The 26,208-nt window shown below is 49.5% G+C and overlaps 1 protein-coding gene across 1 annotated transcript in view; it reads left to right on the top strand.

The window, feature by feature from the left end:
• The window catches only part of LOC147665626 (AP-1 complex subunit gamma-1), a 521,863-nt gene that overhangs the window by 369,764 nt on the left and 125,891 nt on the right, over window positions 1–26,208 (top strand). The gene's annotated exons all lie outside the window — the stretch shown is intronic.

Raw genomic sequence — 26,208 nt, 5'->3', positions numbered from 1 at the left:
GGGGGCAGCAGCAGAAAATGTTACGGGGAGGGTAATATCCACAGACTCCTCTTTGATCTTGGGCTTACAACCTAAAGGGATGCTGGGAGATGTAGTTCCATCAGTCTCAATGCTTAACACACAATCTCCAGCAGCCCATTCCTTGCACACAGAGCTAGCACAAATTCCGCAGCTCCCTCCCTCATCAACTATTGAGGGCGATACAGACCTAGATAATTTCTACTCCCTATATGAACATACAGGCTCTACAGTCGATGATAATGGACTGGATAAGGATTGGACGGACGACGAGGGCAGTGAGACGGGTGACTGGCGCCCAAATGACGCTTTGAATTCCGTTGGTATTCTAAAGGGGCTTTCCACAGTCCGTAAGGCTCCTCAAGAGACTGGCTTGAACACTGGTTCCTTGGCTTGGGATTATTCATTCTCTGCTCAGTCCGGAGCGTAAGGCATGTTTCAAGACTTAGCTGCCAACAATTTGGACGCTGGGACAGTCCCCCCCCCCCTTCAGGGGAAATGACATTGGCAATAATATATCAAACAATAATGACCCACCGTGAGAAGACCCGCCAGGAGAGCGCCCGTGCGCAGGGGGCATGCCGCAGGGTCCAAAATTCTCTTTGAAGAGTAAATAAGACTTGTGCAGATACTGCATCCAGGGTTGCGGAGGCGGAAACCCGGATTTCTACTCTCGAAGATGACTTAGTCACCCAAAAGTCAACTATAGACTCAATCCAGTCCCAGCGGGACTATATCCAATGGAAACTTGTGGATATGGAAAATCGCGCTCGGAGGAACAACTTAAGAATTTTGGGTGTTCCAGAGGGCTTGGAAGGATCTGATACGCGGCAGTTTGTGGTCAATCTATTTACCGAGGCATTTCCAGAAATCAAGGAATGGGACTGGCAGCTAGAAATCCAATGTGACCATCGTTTTCCGTTCAAACCCAAAAAACAACGGGCAGGTCAAACGGACAATAAACCCCGTGCTATCTTAATTTGCTTACACAATTTTTTAGCTAGAGAAAGAACTTATGATCTAGCCAGGCCTGACAGGCAAAGGTCAGGGAAGGGCTGTCAGTTTTTTGTTAGGCCAGATATTTGTCTGCCCACGGTTCAACGGAGGTGGCAGCTCAGTCAGCTCATTGCCCCTTTTCAGTCTAAAGGGGCACAGGTTTTCCTGCTTTTCCCATCCAAACTTAAAATTATTCATCAAGGCCAGACTAGATTTTTGAGTCTGAAGTTCAGGCAAAGGTATATTTGGACTCGCTGTAAAAGGACTTAATTGCCTGAGTATATTAGCACAGCTTTTCTCTAGCTCCTAGCTCTCAGTGGGACTAATGCTTTTTTTGTGGGGATGGTTTTCTGTATGCACTTATCTTTGTATTTTTTTTGTATTTCTCCATGAGCATGTCCCCCACTGGGTGTATTGTAAGTTGGCAGCCTTTCGGGGGGGGGGGGGGGGTTCCTGCTCATACCAGCTCCTCCATCACTGGACCTCGGTCCTTTGTCTAGTTTGTGGGGTCGTGTGGTGAGGGAGGGGTGGGTGGTAGTAAGTTGTGGAGGGTTGGGTGGGGGGGGGTGGCTGGGGGCGCATTCTAAAAAACAGCTTGAAATAATTACTTTGTCATGGCTTTCATGGTCTTATGTTAAGAATTACTATAATTGTGATGGTTTTTTATAAAAGTCTCAATGGCGTCAGGTAGAATACGTATAGCCTCATTGAATGTCTGTGGTCTGAATAACGGGAAGAAGCGGGCCTTATTTTAATGTATTGCCCAGGCCCTCCATTTAGAGGTATTGTGCCTGCAAGAAACCCACGTGCCCTGGATTAACTGAGATTATTTAAAAATCCGGGTTAGTTTTAATAACCTGCTCCCGGCAGACTTCAATGATAAGGGGGGTGGCATACTATTAAAACGAGGGTTGGGCTCATGTTTGAGAACTAGTCAAGATGCCGGTGGGAGATGGGCAATTGCTGAGCTTCTGTTAAATGTTACATCTTTGACTGTCTGCACTGTATATAGTTCAAATGTGGATGACCCTGCAGTTCGAGATTATCTGAATGAGAATTGGCTCTATGGCCTCATCCTATTTGTTTTTGTGTCGATTTTAACATTAATTTATCAGGCAGTTTTGATTTACTAGGAGGGCAGAAATATGTAGGCCAGAAACCTAGAGTCTTTTGGGCCCTGCAAGCTCTGACCCAAGAACATTATATGACCGACCTTTGGTTTCACCATTATAAGAACTTAGATGGCTATACGTACTTCTCTGCCCCCCATAAAAAAATGGTTCGCCTAGATTACTTTTTGTATCAGATCAACTTGCAGATACTACCTCAATCTCAATTCTTCCTAGAATTATCTCAGATCATCTTTTTTTTAAATTAATTTTTAGTTTATTAGAAAGAACAGAGAAAGAAAACAGCGACAATCCTGCACATCGTCCCACGCAGGGGGCATAAGCATAGGCAATTAGCAATGGTGTTAAGCAATAGCAAACTGCCACCGGACAGAGCAGAAGGGCAATGCCATAGGGCAAAGGAGCAGTCTTGGCGTGAGCACAGTACCAGAAATCCATCCATTTGGAAGCGCAGCAGCAGGTGGAGTAGCCGCTTGTGCACACATAGTTATCGTGAAAGGCCTCGTTCATCTATGTGGGTGCCTCAAACAAGTAAGTAACAAAATACAATAACCCCCCCCCCCACATACCTCCCACCCACCCATAGTGGTGGTGACAACAACACTCATCAGTCATTCAATGTGGCTCCTCTATTAGACCTGAAATAGGTGGAGCGCTCGTATGGAGGATGGGCAAACTGCAGATGGTAAACCTTTTGAAAGAAAGCGGACCAAGGGGCCCCAGCGGTACTGAAAATGTTTGAAGTTGCCCAGGAAGATGTCCGCCACTCGTTCCATGCTAAGCAGTTTCCATAGCTTTGCGTGCCATAGGGAGATCGCCGGGGCCTCCGTTTTTTTCCAGGCTGCAGCTAGAGTAAGTTTGGCAGCTCCAAGACAGAGCCACAGGATTTGTTTGTCCGCACGCGTCTGATGTTCAAGAATGGGGTCTCGGAGGCCCAGTAGTACATAGGCCATAGAGTCCGCCACCGGGTAACCAAGGATCTCTTTAATATGGGAAAGGATCTCTTCCCAGTACGGGCGAATAATCGGGCAATCCCACCAAATGTGGCGGAAATCCCCAAGCAGACCACAGCCCCTCCAGCATCTGTCGGAAGTAGCCGGGAATATACGATGGAGTCTGGCCGGGTACAAGTACCAGTCCATGAGCGTCTTAAGGTGGGCCTCCCTCAAGTCCAACGAATGATTGTGCGTAGCAAAATCGCGCCACAGTGCCAACCATTCCTTGTCTGAAATGTCCCGCCCCAGGAGCTCCTCCCATTGCCCCATATAGCTGGGACGAGGCGACACTGCCGAGGTAAGTAGTAGCTGGTAAAGAAAGGAAACGCCACCTTTCATGGCAGAAGTCCGGAGGATGAAAGTCTCAAAGGGCGAGGGAGGTCTCGTAGCCGCATCGAGGACCCCAGGTGACATGGCCCAATGGAGCAGCTGGACATGGTGGAATCGCTCTGACGGTGGGACTTCATAGTCCCTCATACAATTATCAAAGGAAAGTGGAGTATAGCCGTGAAATAGGTGGGTTAAAGCCCTACATCCCCCCTCCCTCCACACCCTGAAGGTGCCTTCCTGTAGTGCCGGCGGAAATGCCGGGTTAAAGTGTATAGGCGTGAACGGAGATGGAAATGTAGTCCAACGGTCATCAGTGGCCAACGTATCCCAGACCTTCAGGGTGGTACTGGTGGGAATACTAATGTAGGCGTTCTGGGGCCTGTCTTTCTTGGGTTTCCAGGCCAGGTCCCAGATTGATCTACCTGCGACACTCCTGTCCATGTGTAGCCAGTGTTTCTCCGAGGTTTGTTGGGACCATTCCACCATTACTCGTAATTGTGCTGCTTTGTAATACAGATGCATATCGGGAAGACCCACACCTTTCTCCCCCCGTGGCCGTCGCAAAGTTGTGAAAGAGAATCGCGCTCGTCCCCCTTGCCAGACAAACCGGAGCATCTGGGTTTTAAGGCGTCGAAAGAAGTCTACGTCCAGAGGAATAGGGAGCGCCTGAAAGAGGTACAGGTATTTGGGGGGAGGACCATCTTAATGGCGTGAATTCTGCCCAGCCACGATATGTATTTGGGCTTCCACCGATCCATGTCGCCCGGGTCTTTGCCAGCAGCGGAGGAAAGTTCGCGGAATACAACTTCCCAATCGTGGGCGTCAAACGGACCCCTAGATATACGATGGAGCTGGAGGCCCAGGATAACTGGGTGAGAGGCCGCACTTGATCCACCTCTGCAGATGAAAGCGTGAGATTTAAAACATAAGATTTGTCATAATTGACCTTGAAGCTGGCCACCTCCTCAAAGCGCAATAACACACCTCGGACATGTGGTAGAGAGCGTGCCGGGTCCATAATAGAGAGCAGCACATCATCAGCAAATAGGGAAATTTAGTGCTGTTCTCCGGTAAAGAGAAGACCCCGTATCTCCTCGTGCTCCCGCACTGCTAACGCCAATGGTTCAATGCTCAGGGCAAAGATCAGCGGGGAAAGAGGACAGCCCTGCCTGGTGCCACGGGAATGCGAGAAAAATGCAGACAGATGGCCGTTCACCGCCACTCTAGAGCGGGGGTTGCTGTAGTTCGCTTTCACCATCGAGATGAATTTATCCGAGAAGCCAAAGGCAGCTAAAGTGTGGAACAGGAAGCCCCAGCTCACACGGTAGAAAGCTTTTTCAGCATCGAGGCCTAGTAGTACCGCTGGGATCTGGAACCTATTAGCTTTTTCTATCAAGTGGAGAACCCGCCTTGTATTATCATGGGTCTGACGGCCCTTAATAAATCCAGATTGGTCCGGATGTATGAGTGCCGGGATCAGATCTTGGAGCCTACTTGCAATGATCGAGGAGTATAGCTTGGCGTCAATATTGAGGAGGGCTATCGGGGAAACGAAGAGCACTGAGTGGGGTCTTTCCCTGGTTTAGGTATAATTGAAATTACGGCCTCAGCTAGCGAGCCGGATGTGGCGCAGGATTCAGCCATGTCATTAAAAAGGGAGACCAGAAAGTCGCACACTTCGGTGGCATACGTCTTGTAAGAAAGGGCGGTATAGCCATCTGGTCCTGGAGCTTTATGGAGTTTCAGGTTTTTAATGGCATCAAGCACTTCGCTGCTAGTGAACGGGGCAGCTAGCAGCTCGTTCCATTGCTTAGAAACCTGCGGTATGGGCAGATCCCGTAGATATTCCCGCTGGTCATCGGAATAGAGCGTGTCTCCCGCATAGAGCTCCGCATAGAAGCGGCCAAAGAGATCAGCCTTAATCTCATCACGGTGCTGCAGCTCTCCCATCGAATCTTGAACCCCTCCTATGTAATCCCTTTCGCCTCGAAGTTGGCGAGCCAGGTGTCTCCCTACCTTATTCCCCTGGGAGTACGAGAGGTGCCGTAGTCTCAACAAGGTGAACTCCGCTCTATTGTTGTAGTGGGCCCTCAGTTTCCCCCTAACCGCCGTCAAGGGGCGAAGGGTCAATCTAGAAGGATTGAGTTTGTGCGCTTGCTCAAGGGCTGCAAGTTCTATCTCCAACTCCTCGTGCTCCCTTCGTCGCATCTTATTGAGGTTAACATTGAGAGCTAGGCAAGTGCCCCTAACTGACGCCTTAAAGGCGTCCCAGGTGGTGGATATTGACGTATCGGACACAGGGTTGAGAACTAAAAATTCCCTGATAGCCTTCCGTAATTCCTTGCTTGAGGTGTCGTCCCTGACTTCTGCAGCCGGGAAGTACCACGTTCGTTGTCCGTCACCTACCGGTGACCAGCGCAGTCCGATCACGAGTATACTAACCAAACCTGCATCAGCCCTTTGAGTACCAGAGCTATCCATCTCTCTACTCCACACTAAATTAAAGTCCCCCAACAGAAACAGGTGTCCCTCAACAAAGTGTCCTATCTTCCGCAGCAGGCCCTGAAGAAAGCCATTCTGTCCCGTATTGGGGGCATACACCACCACGAAGGTGCTCAGTCTACCATGGACCAGACCCTTCACCATCAGCCAGCGGCCTTCATTATCACTGCGTACATCCATAGGCTGAAAGTGCAGGGCCGCACGAAAGAGAAGAGCCACCCCCCTATGTTTCGTGGAAGCAGACGACCTATATATGAGGGGGAAAAGTTTGTGCCGGAAGCGAAGCTCACCCCTACGCGCCAAGTGAGTCTCCTGGAGACCCACGATATCAAGCTGGTGATCAATCACATACTTCCACACCTTTTGACGTTTTTGTGGGGATTTCAGGCCTTTGACATTCCATGTCTCAATACTAAGAGGCATCATTAGGCAACAATCCCACTCTAGCTACTTCCGCACCACCCTTCCCCTCCCCTCCACATCCACCATTGGTGACCATAGTTAACGCAGTACAATAGGGACTCCATTTCCCCGCAATCCACCCTTGTACCCAAACCCCCCTGCTATGCAACCCCCAAACTCCATCCTACCTCCCCGCCTTCCGGCCAAGCTGAGGTCCTCCCAGATATCCACCCCAACACCCCACAGTCAAAGAGTAAATGCCTGGAGCCCCAGAAGCTAAACTCACACTATCCGAAGACACATCACTTGCATACCGTAAATCAAAAAGCACAGCCATCCATACAATCCTGTCACCCCCACTACCCCCCGCACCCCCCCCTCCCCATACCCCCAACAAACCCCTTTAATACCACCAACCCCCTCAAAGGACTCCTAGTTCTGCCCCCAAACCAGTAGAACAATAGGAAGCAGCAAGAGGAGAAAGAAAAACAAGGAGGAACAATGTTCAGAACATTCCCAGTGCATAGAGGTCTGTAGATTCCTCCAGGGGTTGAGGAAGGGGCACCACAGGGTGTGCCCCAATGGCCACGGACGGGAGTGTCTTCCCAAAAAGTACAAATCTACCCACAGTACCTGAAGACACATGTCCCTCCGGCGCCAAGCGACTGTCGTCTCAGGACTCAAGCCGCCCCGGAGCTATGCTGTGATGTCGTCACCGTTGCCGAGGCCACAGAAGCCACCGCTGCCCCCCTTTCCTGTAGGCTGGTCGTACGATCAGGTCTTCTCCGATCCGTCTCTCGACCCACTCTCTGCCATGAGGAGGACCGCCGTCTTCTCCGCGGTGGGAGCTTCCGCCATATGGGAAGGGGGCCGTGTCATCAAGGCCCAGGAGGTCCCTCGCTACCTGAAGAGATCGGATCTGTGCCATTCTATTCTGCCATCTGAAAATAATGCGGAAGGGGTGGCCCCAGGAGTAGGATACATTGTGTTCCCGCAAAAAGGTAGTCACAGGACGAAACTCACGCCTCTTTTGGAGTGTCGATGCGCCAAGTCCTGGTATAATTGGGGGTGGTGATCTCGGACTGTAACGACGGGATCTCCCGTGCCTTTCGAAGAATGCGTTCCTTCAACTGGAAGTCGTGAATGCAGACCAAAATGTCGGGTGGAGGACCCCCTCCACGTCTAGGCAGACCGACCCTGTGGACCCTGTCCATCTTGATTTCATGTAGGTCCTCATCATCCAGGATCTGCAAGAAGAGTGCTAGAACATAGCCCCGTAGATCACCTGATTCCCCGTCCCAGGGCACTGCACGTATGCGGATGTTGTTCCAGTTGGAACGATTCTCCATGTCCTCCACATGTGCTTGGAGGTCCAAGTTCGGCTCCGTGAGCCGAATCACATCTTGCTGCAATTGGTGTACATCGTTCCCCACACTTAGGTCATGATCTTCCAAAGTAGCTACCCGCTCTCAGATACCGTCCACGTCTCTCCTCACCTCGCGGAGGTCCGAATCCAGTTGAGAACGGAGTTCAGAGATGTCCTCCTTAATGGAAGCGAAAAGCTCCATCACAAAGGCTTTGGTTGCGGGGGCTTCATCATCCTTCGGTTTTGGCGAAACGCTAGGCCCAGGATGTGACCAGTCGGTGGGAGCCACCATGCTATCCAGACTCCTCAGGGGTCCGGGGCACCGTGTGCTACAGTCACTCACCCCAACAGCCGCCGGCGATAACTCTGCGGCCTTCACTCCTCAGGATTGCGCCAGTCCAGGCTCCTCGACAGGCAAGGTGGCTCCGAGGCACAGGCCCCCAGGTAACCCCCTCGGCACCAGGGGGCCCACCGCAGAAACATGGCATCAGGAAGGGTTCCCCGTCGTCCCGCAGGTGCTCTGTGCGATCAAAAGCCTGTGCACTCTAATGGCGGCTCCCCGCAGCAGTGTGACCCACCAGCCGGGGACGGGGAGGGGCGGCATGTCTGTACCCCCGGGCGTCCCCAGCAGGCCTCCAAAGTCTCGGTAGCCCACAACAGCAAGGCAGTTCCAGTTGCAAGTTCGGTTCACTGACCGAGGGTGGGGGGAGGTGCGGCTCGGCAGCGGCACCGATCGTCTCTGTAAGGCGGCGCGCCTGGCCTCCCCCTGCAGGCACCGATGTGGCCGATCGGCAATGCTCCTCGGGTCTGGGGGCTCCCGCGGTAATCACCGGGAGAGGGGGAGCACAGCTCCAGTCAAGCTGGGGCCACTTCTACACACGGCCTTCCTCCGGCACCCATACTTTGTGCCGCAGCGCTGGAAGCCCGGCCCCTTCTCTCACTCGAGGCCGGGGATCTCTAGGCCTCACTCCGCCGCAGCTCACGCGGCAAGATATCACCGTCTCTATGCCTCCGGGGCCAAAATTTCGCAACCGGACTGTGCTCCCTGGCAGCAGGACTCACAGCAGGTAGGTGGGGCGCCGATAGTTCGCTGCTCCGGGGATTAAAACAAAGCTAAGCAGATTTCGGGGCCGGAGGGACTTCACTATACATCTCACTCCGTCGCCATCTTGGCCACGCCCCCAGATCATAATCTTTTGACTATTGATTGCATCCTGAATAGCATCACAAGAGCCCCCAGACCCTGGACTTTCGAAAGAAAATTGCTATTAGAACATACATATCTTGACCACATGAGACCATGGGTGTATTGCTTTGCCCACTTGCGTAATCTGGACTTACGCACACCACTTACTCACAGAGAAACTCCAACACTCCACTGGAGGTAAAAATGAGCTTTATTAATATTGTAGGCAAAGGCAATAAGCCACTGCAACTAAGAAAGTCTTAGGCACTGAGTGAAAGGCAATAAACAATGAATACACCACACTATATACATAAATATGAAACTGTGAATACAGGTATATAAACAGTTAATGTACAAAGCACCTCACCAGATTCATTTGCAGCACCGGAGACTTCAACATCCCTAGGCCAAGCACTGAACACCAGGTCGGGAACCCGCAAGACCGGCAGCTCAGGGAGTAATCTCTTCGGGCACCAAAGTTGTCCCGCGAGTGCGTCCACTCCAAGACTGAGTTCCTGAGCTCCAGCCCACAGACCCCGCTATTTATAGCTTAAATCAACCTGTTCGAGAAGCCTCTAGCAGGGGCTCTCGCCCATCTATTCACAAGTGCTGGCCCCCATCTCTGCATCAGACCCACCCAGACAGACCTGGCCAGATTCTGTTTAGGCGGTGTCGAGGCAAAAGACATTCCTTTCCCACTCTCCGGCCTTGGAGACTGGCACGGCCATCCTCCCTCTGTTCTAGCGATAAGTATGGAATGCATGAAAACACTCTGAAGGTACAACATAACCTCACGAGGCATCCTCACGAGATGCCTCGCTCCTGCTTGTACTGGTTTACGGGAATAACATGTTTATGTTACTGCTAAAGTGTAACTCCAGGTCAAGGCAGCTCAAGATGGAAGTGCGATGCAACAAAATGGAAGATCAGAGCATTGCATGAAATCGAGGTCAACATATGATTTAGCACGTTTAAAATGGCAAATGCAACAACATATGATTTAGCACGTGTAAAATGGCAAATGCAACACACATGGGTTTCTGAATTTTTGAACATTAATGTAGGCACAGCATAGTAATAGTAATATTGTCTGGGATTCATTCAAGGCTGCAATTCGCGGAGAGACTAAAAGCTTTTCATTTCTGCGTCAGAAGTTAATTCGGGAACAAGCTAAAGTGCAGATTGAGGAACTATGCTGTGCAGAGCTCCAGCTTGTAAGTGTGATTAAGGATGGCGGCGATATAGCCCAAGTTCAATTACAAGTTGCGCATGTCAAAGCTTCCCTCCTTGAGTTCCTTGGCCAGAACCTCACCGCCAAATACTTAGTTTCGCTCGACGATGTTCGAGTTTGGCGAAAAACCTGGCAGGGTTCTCGCCAAGCGACTCCAGCAACACAGCTTGGCTAATCTGATCAATAAGATCCAGGACTTCCAGGGCTTCATTCACAATACTCCTGAAGGGGTCTTGATGGTTTTTTCTGATTTTTATCAAGCTTTATATACAGAAGAAGTCAGGGAGCGTAATATAGACCATCAATTTGGAGCCTTTTTCGAAGAGATCAGTACTGCAAAAATCTTGGATCGTCAGAATGCTGCTCTTGAGGCACCCATAGAGTGGGATGAAGTAGAACTAGCATTAAATTCGCTGGCAAGGCGTCCCGGATGCTCAGCTCGGTGTTATTCCAGACTCCTGGCGCTATACAACCATTATCGTGTTTAAAAAAAAAAAGATAAGCCAGAGCTGGATCCTGCCTTATTTCGCCCGATATCACTGATCAACACCGATAATAAAATCTTTTCGAAAATCATGGCTACAAGACTGGCATCGGTGATATCCCCATTGGTATCGACTCACCAGCATCACTTCATTCCCGGAAGGGACACAGCTGACCATGTCCGTCGTGTTATAGCACTATTGGACTGGGCTCAAGTATCAAAATCCCCCCTCGGAGCGATCCTGCTGGACGCCGAAAAGGCGTTCGACAGGGTTGCCTGGGGGTTTTTGTGGAAGGTTCTTCTTGGAAGGGGTTCAGTCCAAAATTTTTACAGGCCCTACAGTCACTCTACATTGCCCCCCAGGCAACCTGGTCTATATCAGGGATGCTTTCAAGACCGTTTGACATCGGCAGGGTGACACAAGACAGGGTTGCCCCTGCTAGCCCCTGTTATTCGCTCTCTATATAGATCCGTTTATAAACAAAATAGAGCTCTCTTCAACTATATCCTCGATTAAGATCACTGCGCTGGAATTTAAAGTCCTGGCGTATGCCGACGATATTATTGTCTTATCTAGCGACGTGGCAACTTCATTTTTTGCCAATAAGAACCTGGCGGAATTGTATGGCCAATTCTCAGGCTATAAACTAAATGTCCAGAAAACTCAGGTAGTCCAATCTACTACTATGGGTCCCTCCGATGCGCCAGTTGTACAAAGCGTAACTTACTTAGGGATTAAAATTACAGCGGCAGTAGAAAACCTACCTATTATTCACACAGCTAATTCTACCTTGCGCAGGCTGGATAATTTACATCTTTCTTTATTTGGTACGAGGAATGTATTAAAAATGTTAATCTTACCAAAATGTTTATATGCTTTTAGGGCCATACCGTTGGAGTTTGCTCAGTCTAGTCTCGCTCATGCAGAAAGATGCTGTAATAGGTTTTTGTGGGGTTATCGCCAACCCCAAAGGGCCTCAAAATGGATGCACTTACCTGTGGACAGGGGTGGCTGGTCAGTGCCCAACCTGGTTCTCTTTAATTGGTCGCTCTACTTCAACACCTCGCTTTGCCTCTTTTTGGGGAGAAAGCTATACTTCTACCAGCTTGTAGGCCTTCCATTTTTGAGATTGTTCTGAGTAAAGATGCTGGGGGATTCTGTTGTCGGTCCTTGAGCCTAGTTATTATAAAAAAAACAAGTTCAAGTTTATTTCCTCTATGTATTCAGTATGGAGGAAGGTACGTCGGAAATGGGCAATCCCTAACATCAATTACTATACACCTTTTGGCTGCTGCTAGACTGCTGCCCTCCATTTTTCAAGATCAGATCACAATTACGTGGAGACTGCACGGCATTTTGGTTTTGGGTGATTTATTTCATAAGGGCAATATGGCTTCTTTTGCATTCTTATAAGACAAGTTTGACTTAGGACCACACACATTTTTTAAATATCTACAAATACACAGTTTTCTGGATAGGCATCTTCATAATACCCCCACGGTGCTTGCTAAAAACACACTTATGGAGCTGATCAGGAAGAAGGCACGAATTGGGGTTCTTTACCAAAATGTAATATCAGGTCTTCCAGATTCTCTGTTTCAAAATACTAAACTGGATAACAAGTTAGGTAAGGTGGGTACAGATATCTCTGTAGCATTGGAATTATATAACTCAGTGCTAATCTCCGGGAGCCTTCGCTCCCAAAGTTATATGGCCCTGCTTGATCTCTAATATACCCCAGCCAAAATATCAAAATGGGGAGATAGTGGCGGACATGGCTGCCCAATGTGTGGCCTAATCGCAGCTAATGACCTACACATGTTTTTTATTTGTCCTAAACTGGGCGTATTCCTTCAGGATGTTCAATCATTTATTAACGTCTGTCTTAAAATTCTGGTGGTTTTATCCCCCGAATTAGTAATAACTGGCTGTGAATCGGATAGTGCGTTGGATAGATCAACTCATATTTCTGACTTTCTATGTATTATGGCGTTAATTCCACTGTGTATAACATCTAAATGGATCAGTCCGGTGTCCCCCACCTTCATAAACTGGAGAGCAAGGATTCTGGCTCTCCATAACTTAGAATTAGCTGTTTTTATAAGAGGGGGTAAGAGGAGGCGGGAGAAAGGATTAAGAATATGGGCTCCCTTTACACAATGGTTGAATAATTGAATGTAGGAGCTTTGGGGCCATAAAGTGCGTACTGTACGGTACAAGTACTTTTCGGTCAGGTGCAGGTTTAATTTCCTTTTTTTTTTCTTTCTTTCACCGAATCTGCCCCGCTTCCTCTTCTTTTTTTTTTTTTTGTTTTCTTTTCTGTTCTCGTATCCTTTATCTAAGTAAGAACAATGTTTATATTTCTTTATTCGAATTGAATAGCCATGACTAAATCTTTTGTTGTTGCATTCTGATTTATATCTTCAAGCTGAACAATAAAACGTTTTTTTTTAAAAGGTGAGAAACAGGCATTAACCTTGGACGAATCTTTCTTTCAACGTCCTAAAGATAGTGGTTCTTTGTTCGAACCCAAAATTTCTTCCAAAAGTAGTTTCTGCTTTTCATATTAACCAATCAGTTGTTACCCGTGTTCTTCCCTCAACCTGATTCAGTAGCAGAAAGACCTCTCTACACACACTTGATGTCAAAAGAGCACCATTATACTATATTGATAGAACAAATATTTACGCATAGCTACTTTTTGTTGCATTTGCTCCACCTCAAAAAGGACATCCTAGCTCTAAATCCAGTATTTCTAGATGGATTTTTAAATGTATTCAAACTTACTTTGTTAAAGCTAAAAGAACTTTAACTATACCTCCTAGAGCACCTTCTACTCGCAAATAGGGAGCATCTGTGGCCTTTTTTGGTAACATTTCCTTAGCTGATATATGTAAGGCAGCTACGTGGTTTACACCATGCACATTTACCGCACATTATTGTGTGGATGTATTAGCAGGTAAAGCTAATGTAGGACAAGCAGTGCTAAAATCACTTTTTCAAACCACTGCAACACCCTCTGGTTTGCCATCGTGTTCGGAAAATACTGCTTTACAATCTATATAAAGCATGTGTATCTACCTGTGCATGACATTTCATCAGTCTGAAGTTAGTAAATGCGTTTGAAAAGTGACATGCATTTTTTGGCTATGTGTTAAGTGGGTTTAATTCTTTGGAATACAACATGGAATTTCTGTATTCTGCAGCAATTTCCTTGAAGAGTAACACCACTGGTGGTCAATAACACATTGTTGGGCTTTAAATGGAAATATATACTGCAATAAAGGACTTTATCTGAAAGAGACACGTTAGTGATAGATTCCTTACCTTAGAATATCCCCAGGCGTCAGACTGGATCCGGAAACTTTTGCGTAGCAATACCCCTGCGCGCTGGTAGGCGTCGTCTGCGGCTCCGCGTCCGTCGTCGGCGTCGTGAGCGCCGGGATGACGTCGTCGGAGTACTTAGACGGCGCCCATGCGCGCTGACGTCAGTTCTTCTTTTTTCCGCGCCAGCTAGCGCAGATCCGGAAGAAGCTCTACCCCCAGTCACTTTTTGACTGAAAAATTTTGATCCTTTTTGATCTTCTCTAGTCGACTGTCTCGACTATCGGTGCCAGGGATGCCCGGGTTCAAGCCTTGTTCTAAGTGCGGCCGACTCATGTCGGTCACGGACCCCCATCGCCGGTGCCTGAAGTGCTTAGGCCTCGACCACGACGATCGAACCTGCGCCGACTGCCGGGCCCTGACGTCGAAGGCTAGGCGGGAGCGGTCCCGCAAGCGTCTCGAGCTGAGGCACTCGGCCCCGCGCCGCTCCAGGTCCCGGTCCCGGTCCCACGGGAGGTCGAGGGACAGGTCGCGAGGTCGGAGTCATCGACGTTCCGGGAGTGACCACCGATCGTCTGGTTCCAAGTCCTCAGGTAAGAGGCATGAGAGGTCGGAGCGACACCATCGGTCCTCCGACCCGCCCCGACGCTCGCTCGATGCGGCCGGGGACTCGGGCGACACCGCCCACGCGGCTCCGCGGGAGTCGCAAGCGTCGCCGCCTGCCCCATACCTTCGGGTCCCTGGGCACGGCGCGTCGCAGGAGGAGGTCGAGAGGTACCTCATGGCCATGAGGGCCCTCCCTCCTCAGTCGGTTCCCGTGGCGCCTTCGGGCCGATCGGCTCCGTCTGGAGGTTCTTCCGGGTCGGGCGCTTCGGCCCCGACGACGTCGGGTGCTTCGGCCCCGGCGCCGCTGGCGACTTCGGTCCCGGCGCCGCGCGACCTCGCTGGATCCGGCTCCGGATCCGGGACCTCGCCGGTCGACCTTACGACCTCACCGGCGCCGTCCCTTCAGGTGTCGTCCCCGGCAGCCGATGTGGTTGCCGCCCCCAATGTTTCCTACGGTCCTACTCAGGAGTCGGAAGGGCGCCGCTGGGCGCCGATTCCGACGGCCTTTGGAGAATTCTATCTCCACGAGGAGGCCCTGGCTGTTGATCCTGGTCTCCAGGAGCCAGGTGACGAGGAGCAGTGGGAGGGGTCCGAGGACCCTCTGGCACGTGATTGCCAGTCAAACCAGGACTGGACATATGAGCTTGGGGAGGCCAGTGGTATTGACACCTCGCCAGACACTGGATTTACGTCGCCCCCGACTGTGGCTTCGGAGGCGGGTTCTGCTTACAGCGTAGTGTTGACAAAGGCAGCTAAGGCCCTGAGCCTTCAGCTCCCCGTCGCGGCCGTGAGGACTAATCTCCTCACCGAGGTCCTCAAACCGCAGTCCGGCTCCGCGGAGCCCCTCCTGCCGTTCAATGAGGCCTTGTGTGACGTTCTTCTGGGCACTTGGTCCAAGCCCGCCACAGGCCCCCCTGTGGACAGGAACGTGGCCAGACGCTACCGCCCGGCACCGGGCGACCCATGCTTTTTGTCCACCCATCCCACCCCCGAGAGCCTGGTCATCCAGGCCTCTAACTCCCAAACCGCATTCCCGTCGGCCCCGCCCGACAGGGAATCCAAGAGATATGAACATTTCGGGAAGAAGGTCTTCTCGTCTGTGAGCCTAGGGCTACGGTCTGTGAACACCAACTGTCTCTTGGGCCGCTACACCCACACTCTGTGGGACACGGTTGCGGAGGTGCTGCCACAATGCCCTGAGGAGGTCAGGGCTAAACTCAGCCAAACCCTTGCGGACGGCCGAGATGCGGCACGCTTTTCTATCCGGTGTGGGCTGGATACAACGGACTCACTGGGCAGGGCGATGGCAACGACGGTGGCGGTTCGACGCCACGCCTGGTTGAGGTCCGCCAACTTCTCGGCCGATGTCCAGGCCACCCTCCTGGACATGCCGTTTGATGGCCGTCGCCTCTTCGGCGACAAGGCAGACCATGCGCTGGAACGTTTCAAGGACTCCAGGGCCACGGCCAAGTCCTTGGGCCTTACGGCCCCACGCCAGCAATCGGGTGCCTTTCGCTCCTTTCGTGGCCACGGAAGGGGCGCCCCACCACGTACCGTCAGCCACGCGCCGCAGAATGTTCAGCAACGCGGTGGCGGACGTGGGAACCGCCGTGGCGGTGGTCGGGGCCAGCGGCGAGGCCAGTCCACACCTCCCTCAGCAGCCCCTGCCTCAAAACCTTCCTAGTCCGAGTTTTCAGGCCCATGTGACGCCTGTGGGAGGCAGGGTTCGCCATCACCTCTCCCACTGGCATACAGTCACTTCGGACAGGTGGGTGCTGCAAATTGTCCGAAGGGGCTTCTCCCTCCCCTTCGAGTCATCCCCTCCATCCATGCCACCTCAATACCACCGTGTGTCGGGGGATCACTTGCAACTTCTGCAAGAGGAGGTTTCGGCCCTCTTGGCCAAGAGGGCCATCGAGCGTGTTCCTGGGCCAGAAGTAGGATGTGGTTGTTACTCCCACTACTTTCTGGTACCCAAGAAGGGCAAAGGGGGCCTACGCCCTATCTTGGATCTGCGGAACGTCAACGGCTTCCTCCGGACGGAGAAGTTCAAGATGCTCACTTTGGCTCAGGTCCTGGCTGCCCTGGACCCAGGAGACTGGATGGTAGCGTTGGACTTGCAGGACGCCTATTTCCACATCCCCGTCCTGCCGGCCCACCGGCGTTACCTACGGTTCATGGTAGGCCAAGAGCACTTTCAGTTTACTGTGCTCCCCTTCGGCCTTGCCAGCGCCCCACGGGTGTTCACGAAGGTGATGGCGGTGGTCGCAGCCCATCTGCGCAGGCAGGGGGTATCAGTCTTCCCCTACCTCGACGACTGGTTGTTGAAGGCGGGCTCGCCCCAGACAGTCGTCAGCCACCTCCAGACTACGGCCGACCTCCTGCACTTGCTGGGGTTCTCCGTCAATGTGCCGAAGTCACACCTGTGTCCCTCGCAAAAGCTCCTCTTCATCGGAGCGGTTCTCGACTCGGCGCAGTTTCGGGTTTACCCACCCGAACAGCGGGTTCGGGATATTCAGGCTCTGATTCCTGTCTTCAGGCCGTTATCCCGGGTCTCGGTCAGGTTGACGCTGCGGCTTCTGGGGCTGATGGCCTCCTGCATCCTTCTGGTGCGTCACGCCAGGTGGCGGATGCGGGCTCTGCAGTGGGACCTGAAGTTTCAGTGGGCCCAGCATCAGGGCAACCTGTCCGATCATGTCCTGATCTCAGAGGGCACTGCGAAGCAACTGCAGTGGTGGCTCACGGACCGCGACTGGGTCAGTGGCAGACCCCTCTCCCTACCCCAGCCGGAGCACGTAGTTGTGACGGACGCGTCCCTCCAGGGCTGGGGAGGCCACATGGGAGAGGCGGAGATCAGAGGCCTCTGGTCTCCGGCGGAGTCCCGGCTCCACATCAACCTTCTGGAGCTGAGGGCGATTCGTCTTGCACTGAAGGCATTCCTCCCCTCTGTCAGGGGGAGCGTAGTGCAAGTGTTCACCGACAACACCACCGCCATGTGGTACTGCAACAAACAGGGCGGTGTGGGGTCGTGGACCCTCTGCCAGGAGGCTCTGCGCCTCTGGCAGTGGCTGGAACATCAGGGCGTGTCCCTGGTGGTTCAACACCTGGCAGGCTCTCTGAATGCCAGGGCGGACGAACTCAGCCGCCGGTGCATGATGGATCACGAATGGCGTCTGAACTCGGACGTGGCGCAAGGGCTCTTTCGACAGTGGGGAGAGCCTTGGTTAGATCTATTCGCCACAGAAGAGAACGCGCAATGTCAGCAGTTCTGCGCGTTGGAATTTCCAAGGCGGCACTCGCTCGGAGACGCTTTTCGTCGCGAGTGGAGCTGCGGTCTGTTGTACGCCTTTCCGCCTATACCACTTCTGCCCAGAGTGCTGAAGAAGATCAGGCGCGACCGGGCCCAGGTCGTCCTTGTGGCTCCGGACTGGGCACGAAGATACTGGTATCCCTAACTACTCAGCATGTCAGTCGATCCCCCGATTCGTCTGCCTCTTCGGGAGGACCTTCTGTCGCAGCAGCAGGGGACGGTCCTGCACCCGAACCTGTCCAGTCTCCACCTACAAGCTTGGAGATTGAGCGGCGGTAGTTGAGGCCATTTGACTTGCCTCCCGAAGTCTGTGATATCATTCTGGCAGCCAGGCGTCCCTCCATAAAGTCGGTATACGCCTGCCGGTGGAACAGATTTGTGGCATGGTGCACAGCAAAGGCTGTGGATCCTCTCTCTGCACCCCTTTCGGAAGTGCTGCTCTTTCTTCTTTCCCTTGCCCAGCAGGGCTCTGCTCTGGGCACTCTTAAAGGGTACCTTTCTGCTCTATCAGCCTTCTTGAGGCTACCAGATCAGCCTTCTTTATTCAAGTCCCCTATTGTGAGTAGATTTCTGAAGGGCATCACGCACATGTTCCCTCCTGTTCCCTTCGTGATGCCCCAGTGGGACTTGAATCTGGTTCTCACCTATCTGATGTGTGCTCCCTTTGAGCCGCTTCATAACTGCCCTCTTCGTCTCCTTACTCTAAAGACGGCCTTCCTGGTTGCCATCACCTCTGCCAGGAGGGTGAGTGAGCTCCAGGCTCTTTCTTCTTCTCCACCTTTCCTGTCTGTTCATCCTGATAAGGTGGTGTTACGTACACGACCTTCCTTTCTGCCCAAGGTTGTCACGGCCTTCCACATCGGGCAGTCCATCACTTTGCCCACCTTCTTTCCGCCTCCGCATCCCTCGAAAGAGGAGGAGAGGCTCCACCGTCTGGATCCAAAACGTGCGCTCTCCTACTACCTAGATCGCACACGCCAATTCCGGGTGGATGACCAACTCTTCGTTGGGTACGTGGGCGCGAAGAAGGGAAAGGCTGTGCACAAGAGGACCATCTCTAGGTGGATCATCTTGTGTATCCAAGCATGTTACTCCATGGCGAGGAAGGAGCCCCCAGCTGGATTGCGGGCTCACTCCACTCGGGCCACGGCAACGACTACTGCCCTGGGCCGCGGTGTCCCCCTGCAGGACATTTGCCAGGCAGCTACGTGGGCCTCGCTGCACACGTTCGCAAGACACTACTGCCTGGACAGTCGAGTCCGGAGGGATGGCTTCTTTGGCCGTTCCGTCCTCCAGGACTTTCTGGTGTGATATTGGTTCGCAGACCCACCACCGGGGTTGGTATTGCTGGGGTATCTATTCTAAGGTAAGGAATCTATCACTAACGTGTCTCTTTCAGATGCACAAGTTACTACTTGTGTAACGATATATCTGTAAGAGACATTAGTTAGTGATAGATTCCTTACCGACCCACCCATCCTCCCCGTTCTGCGAACCGATATCTAGGGTTAAGGTCATCCCCTTTCAGGGCCCTAGTTTCATGGCACCAGTGTTAGTTCTATCATGGCTCTGCGTATCTGGCGCGGAAAAGCTGTGTTATCAGAACTGACGTCAGCGCGCATGGGCGCCGTCTAAGTACTCCGACGTCATCCCGGCGCTCACGACGCCGACGACGGACGCGGAGCCGCAGACGAAGCCTACCAGCGCGCAGGGGTATTGCTACGCAAAAGTTTCCGGATCCAGTCTGACGCCTGGGGATATTCTAAGGTAAGGAATCTATCACTAACTAATGTCTCTTACAGATATATCGTTACACAAGTAGTAACTTGTGCATCACTTGTCCTTCTATAAGAGTCATCCATGTTTTCATGTACTCTAAATCAGAAAAGAATCCATGCAGGGATACTCGATAATTCTGTGTCCAATTCCAAGAGGAGTTGGTAAATGGGAGGCAACAGATAAAGGATGCTATCTCTATTCTCATATTTTCCCACAGAAAATTGCATTAGTTATGTTGAGCGCTTTAAGGCTCTGCTCATGCGCGAGACTTGTAGAGGAAGTATTCAAGGTACTATCCATGTGTAGCTAATTTTTTGCTTGTGCAGGTTTTTCCTCAGAGGGCATGTAAAGCATGTTGAACATATTTGTGCCATAAGACATCACCTCTGCAGATATTGCCAGGTGCAATTAAGAAGCCTGGTTTGTAAGGCAAGAAGTATAAAAGAATATAAAGTTTGATTTGCTGAATTCATGTCTGTCTTAAAGCCATGGCTCATAACTACTGTGGACAATTAATTCTACATGTTTGATGAGGCCTTTGGGAAGGAGTTTGAAACATATTCCGACACTGGGCAACCTTTTTAAAGGGTATGGAATTACATAACCCATTGGATGCTACCGAGACTCCTTGGTCTGCCTTCAAGGATTATGTTTAAAATGAGAACTCCCCTGATTCACTGCCCTTTCGCAATGACAATGTTTTAGTCCCGCTAGGTGTATATACTTTGCCAGTGGAATGCCTACGTGTAAACCCTTGTGCAAACAACTAGATACTTAAATATGGTACAAAAGAGACTAATACTTCGTTATCTCCTCAAGAACTGGCATCATGAGCCTACAGTATCAAACTGTGAATACCTTCTAAAGAACCTGTATCGCCTGGGGAATAGTTGAACATATTTGAAATATACAGAAGTTGATTTCCGAATTGTTTTATATGGCTAATTCTGTTTTGTATGTTATTCAGCAACTTAAACTTAGCCTATTTTATCGAGTATATCAAATATCCAGCTACGAATTCTCAACATGTTATTTCTTTTTTTGAATTGATGTTACTCTTGAAAATATACTTGTGTGGTAGCAATTATTTGAAGGCTTTCAAATGTGATTGTAAAGGGTGGAAAAGCTGAAAACATAGGCTAAAGCAGGCAGGAATGGGGCAGACAAACTGTGTGATCCAATGCCCTCTGGCAGTTCTTGCCATGCATCCATCTGGCTAATTCAGTTCATGTTTAGGGTTTTCCTTTTGAAAGTTTCATGAAAACCCTAACCACAGATTTAGTAATTTCTGGGTTTGTAGCACTTGCGAGATCCACATTAGATTTTTGTATGATTTGATTTCTGATTTTTTTCATTGACTTCAGGAGATGTTTCCTTATTCATTTCCTTTAATTGGGTCAGATCATGAGCAGTTGTGACAATAACTCTTAAGTTTTCTGACCTCCATTATTGGAATCTGGGGAAAAGATTCATAATGTGGACTATCACAGCGGAGGATTTTCTACATTTATATTATGTACCCCATATGCAGAAATAATGGATGAAGAGGTATAGGAATGTTTTCTGTTTGTTGCAACCAATTTTCATACTCTGAGGTTGTCCCTTTTCCCCATTTTCTAGCAGATCTCTAGCTTTTCTTAATGACTGGTAGTTCGATTGATAATCATTTTCAGTCATTTCCAATGTCCGTGCCTTTACCATGTCCTTTAGTTGGTGTGCTCCTGAAAGCGACTTGCCTATCTTTAGGAATCTTAATTCTGGTGAGCAGATTAAGAAAAGATCGGAGTATAGTTGCACTGTATGCTGCCATTGTGCCCTGTCACTTGCTGAGTTGCATACATGGAATCTCTTGCATCCATTGTATATCTGTACAGCTGACAGTTCACACACAAAATGTTTTTGCAGTTGAGTGATAGTACATTTTCTAAAGCAATCCCTATCTTTTGACTGGGCAGGAAAAGGCAACAGCACTTAGTTTTGCTCTTCCTTTCACAATAGAAGAATCAAATGGTTTGGGACACAATGTAGTCGTGCATTGCACCACCTTTGTACTCTACATTTAGCTTGAGGTTGAAAGGATCTGGTTTAGTACAAAACAAAGTAGGCTTTAGGACGTTTTTGTACGTTTCAAGATTAGATACAGATGTATTACCTGGTGGTTCATGACCAAAATCCTTTTATTCGTTTTAAAAAAAATGTTTTTAATGGAGACTTCCTCCAAAAGTAGGTCTAATTGTAGGGTCAGTTGAGCGTAGTCCTGCCCTCAACTTCTGTACCTGAAACCAGAGGTCATAAAAAAGTCACCTCAACCTCACTGCCCAAAGTGCTTTGACTGAGTAGCTGGCTCCTGATTATTAAATGGGTATTCCTGCTTTTTGCCTCACTGTACTTATATTGACCTTCTTCCTCTGCAGAACTTCAACCAGCATTTGTTAAATTGTACAACAGCTTCAATTGTATTTGGGTTATGGGTGCATTGACTTGCCTGATGCTTACTCTGCAACCTTCTGATATGAAATTGATCTTTTGGTCTCTAATGCTTGCTTCATCTGTTTTGTTCTTTCTTTCTGTCTGGAATCCTGCTGATTGTTAGAATGAAAAGGTAAGAGTTTTGCTCCACCTCTTGCCAGCTCCCTTACACTCTTGCTTTCATTTGATTCCATCACCCCCAGCAAACTGTTCCCCTTTCTTTTTCCCTTCTGCCACACCCCTTATTTTTTAGTCTGCATTTGTTGCATGTGGTGAGCATACTGTTCTGCACTTTCCTTACAATTGCACCCTTTTCTTTTAGATTTGTTGGGACAGTGCAACTGCCTGGCTAAATGTGTATTACTATCCCTAAGGCGTAAATCTTCCCCCCAGAAATAAGTGCCATTGAATGTTAAAGTAATATAGTGTACCGCCTCAGTCATTTTGCCCAATTTCAGTTTTATGCACCCTTCTATTATTCTGTCGACCTGTAGCACCTAATATTTCATGATAGTTTGTTTCTCACTATGCCTGTGTCCCTTTCTAATGTGTAATCTAGATGCATGCTTACCCTAGGAGTCTTCTCTGCACTTTATCTTTGTATAAACTATAGCTTGCATTTCTGTATGAAGCTTCCTTAATTCCGATGAACCCTAATTCTTCTTAATATAATTTTGATTTAGCGATTGTGCTATAACACAGACTAGATCCTCTCATCCTTTAGAGTTTAAGCCATGTTTAATTTTCAGATATTGCCTTCATCAGACTTCCACTTTACCCTTCCATGAATATTTTTCAGCCGTCCATCAGTAAGCAGTTAACGTACATCAGCTTCCACCTACTCACACCCCTCCGTACCCAAAGGTCGTAATTCGCGTTTTACTTCATCTTAATAAAGCAATTCTTGCCAAATTGCTCAAACAAGTTTACATTCTTCCTTTAACTGTAATTATCTAAGTAACAAAGACCTGCGTTTGTGACTTTCACATGGAAGGTGATCACCTTGTATCTTGCTACTTTCTGAAAGCATCCTGGTCTACCGGACGAACTTGCCACCAGAAGCAACCTAAAGCATCACCACAATTTGGTGCTACTTTTGACCAGATGCGAATTACGAAATCACTGTGCACTTGGATGGACATAACTATTCTTTTTTATTACTTGAACTTAAAGCTCGAAAGTTTGGTGGAGTCCCATAAATGAATGACCTTATAAACTTTGATGTACCTTGCAAATCTCATCTGCAGGACAAGATTAAGAAAAGTATGGTGTAAATAAAAACTTGTGGCAAATTTTATATAGATCTGCCCCTCTGCTAGTCACCCATGAACTAAGTGAACACTTCTCCACTCAGTGAGTCATGTCACAATTCGAATCAAGCTTTACCCAGCTGATGAGTCCATAAAGAGGGCGAAGCCGATCCTAGGTTGCTTGTGTTTTGGTTCAGAGAGGACCTGGCTTAGCAGTTCAGGCTGGACTGTTCAGATTGGGGCAGGTTCAAGACAGATTTTATATATCTGGGTCCCAACTGAGGTGATATGGCGTGCAAAATAACAATGGATTGGGGTGCGGCCCCCAGTAATTACCAGTGGTTGAGATTCATTCAAGCATTCCATAATCTTTTTTTTTTTGTATACTATAATCAATTATTGCTAGGGCACAACTTTAGGTAAGATTATTACAGAGGCCAAATTCAGCCTTGGAAGCAATATACATATTGTAAGATCATGTCTAGTAAATCTTTCCAGTTCTGATAGGTTCTTCTATCTGCAGATTCCTCACCTTGTGAATTTCCCCAGGTGCCAGACTGAATCTGTATACTTTGATAGTGCATCTGTAGGTGGCGTCATTAGTCTCCATGTCTGATCTCGCTGTCAGATGTGATGTTGGGCCCTTACAGTACTACCACCTCTGCGTGCTGATGTTTTTTCTTTTGTTCCAGTACCTCCCGACTGGGATCCTGGCCTAGCAGTCCTGTCTCTTGGCAGAACTTTCCCTCAGGTAATTTTATTTCCTTGCAGGGTGAAGTTATGGGCCCTAAAACAGCAGATTGAGAAAACACAAAAAAACTGAAGAAGTGAAAACATGGTTATCCATCGTCCCACTGCTCCCATCGCTCAGAGTTGTGTGACTGCCTGGTTACTTCTAGGCCTCAGAGCCACGCATGTAGCAAACTGCAAAAGCTCAACCTTGTGCTTTCTCATCGGACCGCCACATCAGACTAGATCGTCATTTAAAAGAGGTCATAGCAATCCTCTCTAGTACCCCTCTTTAGTACTCTTTAGCATACCTCTGGACCTCCTTTTTGCCCCAAGGATGCGTGGTAGCTAGCCTCGCAGGCTCATCGGCGTCTTCTTTCCCAGCACCAACTGTGAACTGTCTCTTTAATCCGAGGTCAGTTCTCGCGCCTAGACCGATGCCACAGACTAGACTATAGAAACTGGGACCCACAGTGAACACAGATCTGAAAGAGATGGAATTGATCGGAAACATGACCTCCAGGATGCCCACCATATATTTTTCCTTCTCGGATGAGCATCAGCAGTTTTATGAGCAGGATGTTGAGCACAAGATGTTTTATGATGAGGGCAATGTGTTAGAGGACCCACAAGATGCTATTGGATTTGATACCCCCCTTCCCCCCGACATAAGCTTAAAATCACCTAACCCTATGGCTACTCAAGAATCCACATCCTCTGCAACAGTCATTAGAAGGATGGCCGAAAATCTCGACCTTAACCTACCCATGCAAGCAGTAAGGAGGACTTAAGTGTTCCAAGAAGTTCTTAAACTAGCAGCTACCATTCTGGAAACTCTGCTTTGTTTCAATGAGACTGTGGTAGATGTGCTGATCCGCACCTGGACGAAACCAGGATCTTGCCCACCAATCAGCATACAAGTGCCAAGACGCAAGCCTCTTCCTGGGGATCCAGACTTCCTCACTCAATAGCCCACCTGGAGAGCTGGGTGGTTCATCCATCATCCAGCCGCCAGAAGCCAACTCTTTCCCCATAACTCCACCCAACAGGGAAGCAAAATGCATGGGGAATTTTGTGATTTATTTTTTTTTTTCCCCAGTGCCAGTCTTGCCCTGCAGTCTGTCAACCTCCTGGTAGGATATTAGCACACCTTGTGAAACAGAACAGTGATGTTTTGCCAACGTGGTGTTTAAGCACCATGACTGGATTTGCTCCCTGATCTTTTCTTCAGACGTCCAGCAGTCCTTTATGGACATGCAGTTCAGTGGCTCAAAACTTTTTGGGGTAAAGAGCAAAGCCACCATTCGCTTTCTGGCCCTAGCTCAGCCATCTTGGCAGCGCCCCAAATAACACCCGTATATAGGATTTAACAGGGGCTCTATGCAGAGGCAGCAGCATTATGGGCCTCAGTAAGAGGAGGGCTCCCAGCCCTTTCGACGGCGAGGTTAGGGAACGAGTCAACAACATTTAAGCCCACAGTGGAACTTTCTATCCAGACCACAGCCCCTCCGCTGCTGCAAACCTAATTTCACTTACCCTCGGTGGCACGCGATTACCCGATAGGAGGTTTAATCACCTTTCACCTCCCAGATGTAGGAGCATCACTTCCGACCAGTGGGTGCTCAAAGTCATAGAGCTTGGCTACTCCCTACCCTTTTTGTCTTATCTACTGGATATGCCATGCACACCGCCACACCTCCTGGAGAATCACTTGTGCATACTTTGTGAAGTAATTCTAGCTAGGTTGCTGTTATTCCCAATATTTTCAGATGTGGAGAAAGTACGGAGGCCTTCACTTTATCCTCTGAACCTCTTGGTCCAGAAGGAAATGCTCGCCCTAGCCCAAGTTCTGTCTGTCCTCGACCCAGGTGGTGGGGTTGGATTTTCAGGATGCCCATTTTCACATCCCTGTTCCTGCAATCCCCGAGGTATTGCCTGTAGTTTCAGGTAGGCCAGGAGCTCTTTGAGTTCACCATGCTCCCCTTTGGCCTTACCAGTGCACCTTGGGTGTTGATAAAGGTGGCGTTGGTGGTTGCAGCACATCTATGGAAGTTGGGAATATCAGTCTTCCCATACCTAGACGACTGACTACACAAGGCA

The sequence above is a fragment of the Lissotriton vulgaris genome, unplaced genomic scaffold (assembly GCF_964263255.1).
Source record: "Lissotriton vulgaris unplaced genomic scaffold, aLisVul1.2 SCAFFOLD_1600, whole genome shotgun sequence".
NCBI lineage: Eukaryota > Metazoa > Chordata > Amphibia > Caudata > Salamandridae > Lissotriton > Lissotriton vulgaris.
Note: the sequence above shows the minus strand (reverse complement) of the source record. Positions and strands in the feature narration are given on the sequence as shown.